Genomic DNA, 12,703 nt, shown 5'->3' with positions numbered 1-12,703 from the left:
ATTTTTTTGCTTTGATTGTTTTGACAAATGGAGTCCTCCCTACAGGGCAACCAAATAGTTCAAATGGCTAGGAATTCTTTTCCTGGAGGTCACAATAGTTCAGTTGTCAAGAATGAAATATTGCAACAGCCATCTGCTTGCTTTCCTCCAATGACAGGTTGCAACTCTCAAGAACCTTGTGGTTTTAACCCTCCAAGGCAGTTGGAATATGGGCAAAATGATATGTATCTAAATTCTCGAGGCCCCCAACCTAATCTGCAACTTCAGTCGGCTAACCCACCATTTTCTCCAAGACACATGCATCCTACCCTGCCTCAAAATCCATCCAATCAATATTCATATCCAAATCCTACAATTCAGCAGCATCTTCCACATTCTTTGCATCCTTTCTTCTCATTGCCATCACTTCCAGATGGCCAGAGGCAATTTGTTGCCAACGAGCAATGGAGGATGTCATCAAGTGAGGGTCTATGGATAGGTCGAAATCCTTCATGCCCCACTCCTCCCTTTGGGCAGGAAGGTATGAGAATCTATTTAGCTTACTAAATCCAAATGATTATTAGAATAAAATATAATCAATGTTTTGTGCTCCTTATTAAGTTTGTATCTCTTTCCTGAAGGTTTGTCATTAGATTTTCATGAAGGCTTGCATCCATCTAATTTATTAGCATATATATTACTATTTGTAGTAGTTAGTGTTAGTCTAATGTTGTTGGTATTTTTTGCTGCTTGTGATATACATCCGATGTTATAATGTTATTTTAACAATGATAATAACTGGTTATTTTCGGCCACCACTTGAAAGACCACCAATAAACAATGTAGGTTTTCAGCATGCAAACCCTAGCAACATGCCTGCTCATCCTATGTCAGGTAGTTTTGTTATTTTGCATTTCTTTACTTTCTCCCGGTTCTCGGTTTCCCCCTTTGAGCTTGCACATATTTATGCATCAAGATCATTCTTTCTTTCTTCAGGATATGGTGTTCCTCAGATGTCATGTAGACCAAATATTCCTGCACTTAATTGTTGGAGACCTACGCGATGCTGATAGAAATATTTTAAAATTCATCTGTACTATTGTTAGGTAAGGATATTGTCTATTAGATTCACTATTTGTGACATGTTTGATAAGTTTATATAGCCTAATTCTTTACGCCAAGAGGAAATTAATTTTGAATTAATGATCATTATACATGTCTATGCATGGACTCGGTTTCTTTTATAATAAAATATTTAGGTTTTTGTACGTACCTGTACTGTGCTTTTCCCAATTTTTTGTTCAGTTTTTATTCGAAAGAAAAATCATATTTCAGGGTTCTCTAGTGCAATACTGAACAATGGCTGGTTTGCTACCTGTCAGTGCTGTCGCTGGTGGATCAACTATCAAGATTACATATTGTGGTTTGAAGTTAGATTCACTTGTGTAGAACATACAGCTACCCCTAAAGAAAATTTTGAAAACTTGTGGAGGCTTTTGGCAGGACTGTATATTATAATTTTTCCTGGCAATGTATCCCAAGTACATTTGGTTCTATGTTTAGGCCCTTGTTTCTGACTTGGTTAGTTTATCTGTTCTCATCCCTTGTAATTATTACGTAATATCTGTCTCTATGTATAAATCAGTTTCGTGCACTCAATTTTAACTACAGTAATGGAATGCTGGTATTACTATCTAGCCATTGTTTTATCTTTTCGAATTTTTTTCCTTGATTCTTTCTGGTGTTTGCATTTTTTACATATATAGCGTGTTATACTGGCTTCAGTGTCTGACCGTTCTGTATTGTCAAGTGAGTTATGGATCTCTTTGTGATACCAATCTTTTGCTCACATTTTATTGGAAAAGAAAACTGGGGTAACTGATGGCAGGGTGTAAACTTTGTTTTAATGGAAATTCTTTTCATGGTGTTGAATAGTGGCTCCGTGTAAAAGATTAGTTATTCATTCGTGCATATTACCTCTTTCTCATGTTGCCCTCCCGGATATTGTCATCTTAGAGGACCAACTAGCATCTTAACTTAAATGATATTCAAAAAATTTCTTAGAATTGTTGTCCATGAGGCCAATACTAGGAAGCAATAAATACTATTGGTTGAATGTGTGCTATTTTCCACAAAAGTTGCTAAAGGAAACTTTTAAACAGGGTATGATGAAGTCATGATAGTTGTATGGTTTTGATAGAGCTCATTGGTGTCGTAATTCAAGTAGGAGCACCTCAGTGGATAAAGGCCTAAAGTTTGGTTTTTATTTTAGCTAGACATATTTTCAATTGGGAGTTTTAACTCTGCTTCCCACTTCCCTCTGGTTTTGTGAATTAAACAGGTAATGATATCTAGTAGAATAAAGTCGAAAGCATATCAGGTATTGGTGTTCAACATGTAAACTTGGTGAAAAGTCAGTTTCAGAGGCAGCCCTTGGTTTGTTTTATTTTAATTTTATAATTGAACTGTGATTAGCACACTCCAGTAGATCTTGAATACTCAATTCCAAAATGATTTTTATTAAACTGTATGTTAAGGAGGTGTGGAGAAAAGGCCAAATTTTGGGAGGATGGATGGAAGGAGGATGGAGTACCACTTAAGTTGAAATACCTTACACTTTTCTCCATATCCAAACAGCAACAACATGTCATATAGATAATGGGCAATTTCATAGCTACAGGTTGGGAATGAGACTTCAAATGGAGAAGGCAACTTTTTGATGGCGAGATGGAGATGGCTGTAAAGTTTGTAGAAGTATCCACCCGGACCGAGAAGACAAGTAGATATGGAAGGAAGATGCATCTGGTGTATACACAGCGGGGAGTGGGTACAAGACGCTTATGTCAACCCAAACTAATGAAAATCAGGATGGTGTTTTTACTAAGTTGTGGAAGGTCAAGGCCCCTAGCAAAGGTTCGTTATTCGTGTGGAGACTAGTCAAGGACAAATTACCAACAAAAATGAACTTGCGCAGGAGAAATGAGATAATAAATGATCCCACATGTCTATTCTGCAAATATAAATATGAGGATGCAACACATTTCTTTTTTAGTTGCAGCAAAATAATGCCGCTTTGGTGGGAATCAATATCGTGGACAAACACTTCAAGACCATTTTTGCAGATCTCGAGAATGCACTTCCTCTAGCATGTGGTTTGGTTTGGAAAGGAAATGGCAGTAGTTCTCAGAATTGGAAATGCTGGTGGATCTCCTTGACCTGGACTATTTGGCAGCATTAAAATAACATTATTTTTCAAGAGGACAGTTTTAATGGTAGTAAGCTGTTGGAGGATGCCATTTTTCTATGCAGGACTTGGCTAAAAAATTTGAATAAAGATTTTGACATGTCGTTTCATCACTGGTCCAGCAACATGAAGGAGGCATTTATGTGATTAGGGTGGGACTTTATATGTATTTTGGGTAGCTGTGGGTCAAGTAAATTGTTCGAATTATGGTTTTCTAATTCAATTTAGATACTCTATATTAGGGAACCATAATCCTGCTAAAATTGGCCCAATGTGTAATTTCAACAGGATAACTTGTACTGATTAAGATATAATACAATATTATTTTTGCTGAGTAAAAAAAATGTTAAGGAGGTGTCTTGACCTTTTGTTTCTTTAGAGTAATTTTGTTGTTGTCATTGTTATTTGAAGAGTGCTCGTAAAATACTCTCTAACACACTTCGTCATTGGTTGAAATTTATTAAAAATTTAAATATTAGGATAGACTCATTAAATGAGAAGTGGGATCTACCAAAATTAGTAATTTTTAATAAATTTCAACCAATACTATAGTGTATTAAAAAAGTGTGTTAGAGAATGTTTCTAGAATTTCTCTTGTTATTTTTATTCCCTCTTTCTTTCATAAATTGCATTGGGCCTACGTTGTGTTGATGATTGGTGGTTTTGGTTCTTACATTATAGTAGGCTTGTCAAATGAATAGATTGGATATATTTTGATTTGGATTATGATTGATGGAATAAAGCATTTCATTAGTCCATTTATATCCATTAAAATTTCATTGAAAAACAAAGTCTATCCATACCATTTAAAAATGCATCCAATCCATCCATAAGGACTTTTTTTATGGATGGATATCCACCTTGTCCATAAAATATTTCTAAAAATTAAAGAGATGATTACCTTGGTCAGAGTAACTTTAGCTTGGCCTCAATTAGCATATCCTTAGCTCAACCTTGGCCAAAGCATTAGAGTATCTTCACCTTGACATTGGTTACAAGAATTTCAATTCGTCCATGGTCAGAGTTTATTTAACTTGACCCCAACCAGGATATTTTCAACTCGAGCTCGGTGATAACTTGATCACAATCATAGCATCTTCTTATTGGCTTCAACAAGAGTATTTTCAACTTGGCCTTGACCATATTTGGAAAAGTCCAAGTTCCACATTAACTAAAGAAAGGCCAATATAGAGTATTGTCTCCAAGTTTATTATTGAAAACCAAGCATATAGTACAATCTAAATATTTAACTATAAGTGTATTATTTTATTCGATAGAAATATTTTGTCTTAAATATATTTTTGCTTTTTTAAATTTGAGGGAAATATATTTTTGTTCTCTCAATTTTTTAAAATATCTATTGAATTCTTAATAATTTCAAAGAATCTTGTTTTATTAGTGTCTACTCTCCGGTCATTAATGACATTAGTAGTGTCACTTATATAGCTTACCAAGAACATGCTCACTAATGCCACATGAATTTGAATATGATGCCTCAATGTCGTTTGTTTGAGTAAAATTGGGCTTAGTCGCTTAGATATTTTAAGTAAGGCCTTGGAGTCAACTCTTGTTGATAAAATAATGTAATTGAAAAGCAAAATTTCACTAAAGATAACTAGTTAAATTTTTTAATAACCATTAGTCATCCTTAATATCAATGGACACTTCATATTAATAACATGGTTATTAAAAAAAATTCTTTTGATAAAGTTTGGTCGAGTGTTTTTCTTGATTCTCCAAATTTAAAAATATTTTTTTAGTCTTTAAAATTTAAAAATGATATTTCTAGTTCTCAAATTTAAAAGTTATTTTTTGTCCTCTCCCAAATATAATTATCCACCTCATGATTAAAATTATGGGACATACATGCAAGTAACAAAATTTATTTGTTTCTCACTAGCACTATTATTTCTATAATTTTTTATGCATATTTTTGTATGGAATAATTAAGAAGAATTTTGCAGCGGATAGATGGATTATATGGTAGACATGATTGGGCGACTAAGGCTAGGTTTCAAGAATGCTACTGCATCTCCACATTGAAAGGTGAGGGGTTGAAAATGTTCAGGTAAAGGGATAAGAGATATACAAATAAAGTTATGAAAATTAAGAAAAAAATGACATTTTATTTATATAAATTATTGAAAGATGAAAATAAAAAATTAAATTAATTATTTCTTTTCTTTATTATTAATTTTTATTTAATTATCAATGTTTATTTTGGGTCCCTAAAATATAATTTTTATTTTTTTTAAAATTAAAAAAATATACTTTAGTAATTACTCATTTCTGTTTTTTAATATTTTTTTATATATCAAATATAAAAATTTTATACTGTAATAAGTTTAAAATATGTCAAATATATAATCTAGTTTTTATAACTTCTTTAAAAATAATTCTCTAATATTTTCAGTATGATGTTTAAAATGATTAATTTCATATTTAAGAAATAAAGAATGTCAATTGCATTATCAAATAATAGAAACTAAAAAAATTAGTATTATTTGAAACGAGCCCAAAAAAAATAAGATAAGTAGTCATTTTGATATCTAAATACATAGACATGTAACAATGTTTGAAAGAACCAAAATTATGATTTTGTCATTCAATATGTAAAAAGTGCAATATTACTGATTTTAGGAAGTAAATTAACATTGATTTACACATCTAGAAACCAAAATAGTGATTTATCCAAAAAATATTGTTTGAATTTATTAATTTTTACTTGGCTAAATTATATATTTGGTGCTTTATGTTTTAGTTTTTTATTTGGTTTATTTTTTATGTTTTAGACGCTCCAATCTAGTTCTTTATATTTTTAAAATAAGTTAAAAGGATTCTTCTCAAATAATTATCAATTTCAATTTTAGGATGCAATTTTACATAATACTAAACTTCAATTAAATAAAATCAATATGATTATATTTTGTGGTTTAAGTTGGTTTTTATAATAATATTCAAAAACTGAGCTAAAACACAAAACATATGCAAATTTTGAGAATTTTTATTTTTGTGACTTATAATTTTTTTATCAGTTTTACAATTTACATTGAGTCCTTATAAATGTTATTATGAAATCACAAATTAACAATAATTTTTTTGGTTAATTAATAATGTATTTTTTATTAATAATGAATAAAAAATTAAATTCAACAATATATCATATATGACAAATTGTAATAATGTAAAATAGCATTATACTATTTATTTATTTTGAGTTCATCATGTATTATTTATTCAAAATATTTTTTTAATATAACAAATTATGCAGGAACTTTAGTTTTATAATGTTATTTGGTAGAACAATAAATTTAGTTTTCATAAGTGGTTAAATAAATTTTAAGTGCTTATTGAATTTCATTTTATGTTTTGGTTACTTTGAAAATTAGTGTTCATTTTTTTTGTCTCTTATTTATTTTTATTGTTTATAATTATTTCATTTGAGATTAATTTCTTGCTCTTTTATTATTTATATTTGTTGCCTCGATTTATTTTTATAGCTCATAATTAGTCTAGGAGAGGTTAATTTTTTTAATCTTTTTATAATCCATTTAATCCCTTTAAAGACTAATTATTAGCAGTAAAAATATAAAAAACTAAGGGGAGCAAAACGAGGTCGTGTTGCAGAGCCCACAACGTTTTTCATTAGAAATTTTCAGTTCCACCACATTCTCTGAACTGAAGAAACCTCTTGCGCTGTGGACGCAGCCTCCGCCGTTGGGCATTACCGCCATTGAAGCTCATTCAAGCTTTTTTTCACCGTTCCTCACAAGACTAGGTAAAAGGGTGATCTCACTTTTTCACAACCCCCATTGCTAAAATCTTCGGTGTTGATTAACAGAGCGTTTTGAAAGCAAAAATGGGCTTTCTTATAACCCCGTTATTTTCTGCTTTGCACTCGTTTTGATTCCTTTGAAAACGGAATTTGTTTAGATGGATTCATCTGATAAGGATTTTTTTTTAAAAAAAATTGTTTTGGTCACCAGCTGTTTGATAAAATGCTTGATTGCCACGTGCAATGGATTATTGTCCCGGTGAGAATTCTGACGTGGGTTGTTTGTTTTGTTGATAGCTAAAATGTTTAGCTATAATCAATGCTTATGTGGTTATTGGTTTATTGCCTAAGTTAGTGAACTGACCCTTTCCCCATCTTGCCTTTTGGTGTGTGCGATTTTGTGGATGCATTCACTGGGTTTGTGTTGCATGTTTAAAGGTTATTTGATTGTTGGTTGTAATAAAAGGCCAGTTCCATGTTTTTGGCATTAGAATTTGGTATATAGTACGCGCTTTCTTTTGATTGGTAGCTTGGGTTCCATGTGATTTGGTTTTATTTGGATTTGTAATGATTGTGTGTCTTTTCTTGTAGTGCGATTTGTAAAACTCCGTTTTAACTTTGACGCAACCAAACTCTCGTCCAATTAAGAAGAAAAAACGAAAGGCATGTTCGTTGGACTGTTGGTGGAGACTGAGATAGATACGAAGGCTGCTGGCTGCTGCACAAGCTCAATCCTTTTTAAACTTTGACGCAACCAAACCCTCGTCCAATTCATCTTCACTCAGTACTCTCTATCCCAATGCCCCACATTGTAAATTTTCGGCTTTTCTTACCCTTCCACACACTCAAAACCAAAACCAAAGCCCTTCCTTTCTCCACCCTCGTTGATATCCTCTGTTCCCATCTCCACCAAAGCAATGGTAGTGTTGAGAATTCATTGTCTATGGTTAAGCCTAAGCTCGACTCTCAATCTATCATCCAAGTCCTCAACACCTGCCCACCTCAATTGGGTGTCAGGTTTTTCGTCTGGGCAGGATTTCAGTCTGGCTACAGGCACAGTTCTTACATGTACACCAAAGCTTCGAACTTGCTTCGGATTCATCACAATCCCCAGATTATTCGTGACGTTATCGAGTCTTATGAGGCTGAAGGGTCTTTAGTCACTGTCAACATGTTTAGGGAGGTGCTCAAGCTCTGTAAAGAAGCTCGGCTTGCTGATATGGCTCTGTGGGTGTTGAGGAAGATGGAGGACACTTTCAACCTCCACGCTGACACTGTCATGTATAATCTGGTTATCAGGTTGTGTTGCAAGAAGGGTGACATTGAAACGGCTCTGAAGTTGACCAGTGAGATGAGTTCCAATGACCTTTGTCCTGATCTTATTACGTATATGGCAATAGTTGAGGGATTCTCTAACGCTGGTCGATCTGAGGAGGCCTACTCTGTGCTTAAGGTTATGAGACTACATGGATGTTCCCCCAATTTAGTGATTTTATCGGCCATTTTAGATGGCTTCTGTAGGTCTGGGTCTATGGAAAGAGCATTGGAATTGTTGGATGAAATGGAGAAAGGTGGAGTTTGTACTCCAAATGTTGTTACTTATACATCTGTCATTCAAAGTTTCTGTAAGAGAGGCCAGTGGAAGGAAGCATTGGATATTTTGGATAGGATGAAAGCTTTTGGGTGCCACGCAAATCATGTTACTGTTTTTACTTTGGTTGAAAGCCTTTGTGCTGGCGGTCATGTGGAACAAGCTTATGGATTATTTGATAAATTTGTGGTGGAACATGGTGTTTCCTATGGTGATTTCTACAGTTCACTTGTGATTTCTTTGATGAGGATTAAAAAGCTGGAGGAAGCAGTGAAGCTCTTCAAGGAAATGCTTGCTGGTGATGCAAGACTGGATACTTTGGCATCTAGCCTCTTGCTAAAGGAGCTTTGTATGAAGGACCGGATATTGGATGGATTCTACTTGCTTGAAGCAATTGAGAATAAGGGATGCTTGTCTTCCATTGACTCTGATATTTATTCTATTCTTTTAATTGGGCTTTGTCAAAGAAGCCACCTCAAGGAGGCCACAAAGCTGGCCAAGATAATGCTTAAGAAATCAGTTCTGCTACGACCTCCACACAAATATGCTGCAATTGATATCTTAATAAAGTCTGGGGAAAAAGATCTTGTGAACCAGTTGACTGGCATACATAAGAAGGAGCTTTGATGATAAAATGCTTTATGAAAGAGGTCACACCTATTGTTTATCCGCTGCGTTTGTTCACCCATTTCTTTCCCTTGTAGGAGACACATTATTAAGGTAGTTTTCCAACAAAAATTAAAACTGTTAGTTTGCTTCTGTGTGTTTTGTGTTCAATTCGTTCTTTTAGAATATGGCAACAAACTCTTTGTCCTTTGTGTAGGTATGCAGAGGAAAATATTAATATTTATAAAAAAGGAAAATAGTAATCATGTGCTAAGGGGTTGCTTTCTAGCCAAAGAGATCTGGACACGTCTCTCTAGGAGTATGGTGGATCAATTTATTTTTCTCTCCCAATGTTTTGGCATGTGGATGAGCTCCAACATCAATATTGGAAAAAGAAAGGGTGTGAATTGGAGCCTATATTTGCTGTTGTAATTGACAATTTCTGGGAAGTTCGAATTAACCTTATTTTCCAAAACAAAAGTACCTATGTGCAGTGGCTCTGCAAAATTTTTAGAGCTCGGGTGAAGGAAATTATCAAGGCCTATGACACTTTTGGCTTGGGGAAAAGTTTGACCAACCTTGGGAATATGGGGTCTGATCAAATAAATATCAAGTGGAAAAATCCTCCAATTGGAACTTACATAACGAGCTCAATTGTGATACAACAACCCGAGTAGGAAATTATAAAGCAACTTATGGGGAAATCTTCGAATATCATATAGTAAAATTTATTTTTTCTTATTCTGATAAACTTGAGTTTTGCCCCCTTTGTGCAAGTTGAGCTCTGGATATTTGGAGCATTTGTATAGAGATAGAGAATAAACACAAAAACACTTGGAAGTTGGTTTGCTGTTCTTCCTTTTTCAAACCCATGCTAGCATATTCATGGTTTTGAAAGAATCAAATCCTTATAAACTAACTCACAAGGTAAAATAAATTAATGTAATCAATGGAGAATCCATTATTAACTAGCAGATTCATTTTTACAGTCTTTGCATAAATCGTTTGTTGGTCCTCCTCCTTCAATAATGTTTTGCAAGAATGAAATGAAGCTCTAGAAACAAGTACTTATTTCTTAGTCATTTAAATCTATCATTTGACATGTAGACTTTTAGGATAAAAATGTAAACAGTTACATCTTCAGAAGGATTCAATGACATAGCAAGCAATATCCCTTGTTAGTATTGCACTAACGTTGCTAAATGAAATTGCTAAAAAAAAGTGGTGTTATTAAAATTGTCAAAGTGACACTGCTTGTTGTGTTAATTTTCATCCCTATGCACCTCAAATCAGAGAAATTCATGACATTTAAACACTCCTCATCAACTTTAAAAACAGATCAGCACAAACACTTGAAATAGTTAACAAAGGCTTAGTTTTGTACATTTATAAAAAGAAGCTGAATATCCATTGATTCTTGCCTTCCATGACTAAGATGACACTGTGATAGAGTCCAGCATTATGGGAGTTTAAATGGCAATAGATCAAGTGCCCAAATCATAAAATACTCATGAAAACGAGAACAAAGTACGATATAAAACCAAAAATAAGTACATAGTACTACGACATTAACTAAAAGTAAAAGAAAAAAACTAAAAGCTATGATATAATATCTTGTAACATAAAGTAAGTAAAGTCGCTGTGAATTATCTTGAGACTTTACTGGAAGTGATTATTATGATTCCCTGATTTCTTACGGTGTGAAGTAGTAACAACAGTGTTGTTAGAATAAAACAATAACTATAAAAAATCTGCAAATAAAATGATAATATTTTTACCTTTGAATCAACCAAACTAGAAGCTTCAAAGTCAGAGTTTGGAAATTAACTGTTAATAATATTACACCGACAAAGCATGATGAGTCATACATTAAACTTAACACAATAAACCGGAAAACCCAAAACATACATTAAACTTAACACAGTCATACAAAGCATGTGTAATGTGTTTTTTGAAGATACCTTGCTTGGTTTAAACTTGGGCATTTATGTTTGTTGTGACCTTTCTTCTTATAATACCTACAAGTAGAGGAACTTTTTTTGAGTAATTTCAAACCATCTTTCATTCTCAAAGTTCGTGGACGCCCTTTAGTTGTCACAAGGGGAGGATCATGCAAGGTTATAATAGTGTTAGAGACTTCTAGAATAACTTGATTTATCGAATTACTGAAGTCTTCCTTTGATTCTTCAACTTACAATAGATCAAGCCTTCTCATTAGCTCTTGTATACCTTCAATTGCAACATCATGATGTTTTTTTTTATCTTGATGCTTTTTCATATAGTTCAAGAGATTCAACCATAACACTATTAAACAATAAAATACCAGAAGCTTCATTGTTGTCTTCATGGAAATCTTCACTTGCCAATCCTTTAGCCTTTTCCTTCTTAGCATTAATGGTCCATCGACTTAGAATATATTGTGCAGGGAGAGAAAAACCTTTTTCTTTAGGAATACATTTAGCACATGTCTACAAAGAATACCCCAAAAATTTAAACATGTGACAACTACAACTTGCTTCTTTTGAAATATGGCATGAAAAGTCACATAATAGTTAGACTTCTCTTTATAAATTTCATGAACCTTGTATCTGGAGACTTCAATGGACAATTTAATCTTGTTTGCAACAAACAACTGAGAGACAATCAATTCTTCTTGAAATATTTTGAACAATTCTCATATAAAATTTTGAAGCTTTTTCTTCCATAGCATAACAAGTTTGCATTAATGGTTTTGAATTCACTATTTTGAAAGTCTTATCTCTTTCCATGTTATAACGTGCATCAAAAGTCTTCTCATATTGTATCACAAACTTGTTCGGTGGAGTACTTGAATTTAAAAATTCCTTAAAGAATTTATTCATGGTTTCACTTCTTTGTGTGATGGACATTCCAACACAAAAATTTAGACATTTGTATGAATAGAGTATATCTTTTCTAATCACTTATTATCTTGTAGCCTATATTTATCAATCATTGCTCCCCAATCAGATTCAAATTCTTCAACGGGGATAGATTGGTGAATATACTTCCCAAATTGACTTTTAAATTCACTATGCTCATGATAAATATAATTCAAATACTTAGGACTTTTTTCTCAATGTGTCACATGCAATAGTGATGATTAACCGTAGGAAACACAATTGAAATTACATTAGTGAAAGCAGTATCTTGGTCTGTGATAACAGTTTTAGGATACGCCCCTAAAATTGCTTCTAACCAAGTACTTAACAACCAAACAAAACTCTTTTCAGTTTCAACCCCTACCATACCACAACCAAAACAAATGGATTGTTGATGATGATTAACTCAAGTGAATGAAACAAATGGCATTTTGTATTTATTTGTCAAGTATGTTGGATCAAAAGTCTCTACATCACCAAAATTATTTGTATGCCATTCTAGACCTTGAATCAACCCAAAAACAATTTGCTAATTGTCCATCAACATCCATTTAAAATGCATTAAAAAATCCAGGATTCTTCAATTGACAATTCCTAAAATATGATAA

General features: G+C 33.1%; 1 pseudogene; it reads left to right on the top strand.

Annotated features, from left to right (window-relative positions):
• The first annotated feature begins 6,819 nt into the window (after nucleotides 1-6,819).
• Nucleotides 6,820-10,169, top strand: LOC100814218 (pentatricopeptide repeat-containing protein At5g47360-like; annotated as a pseudogene).
• Nucleotides 10,170-12,703: the final 2,534 nt, after the last annotated feature.

This window comes from Glycine max, chromosome 15 (genome assembly GCF_000004515.6).
Source record: "Glycine max cultivar Williams 82 chromosome 15, Glycine_max_v4.0, whole genome shotgun sequence".
In the NCBI taxonomy this organism is placed as follows: Eukaryota; Viridiplantae; Streptophyta; class Magnoliopsida; order Fabales; family Fabaceae; genus Glycine; species Glycine max.
This window is presented reverse-complemented; position numbering and strand designations above follow the sequence as displayed.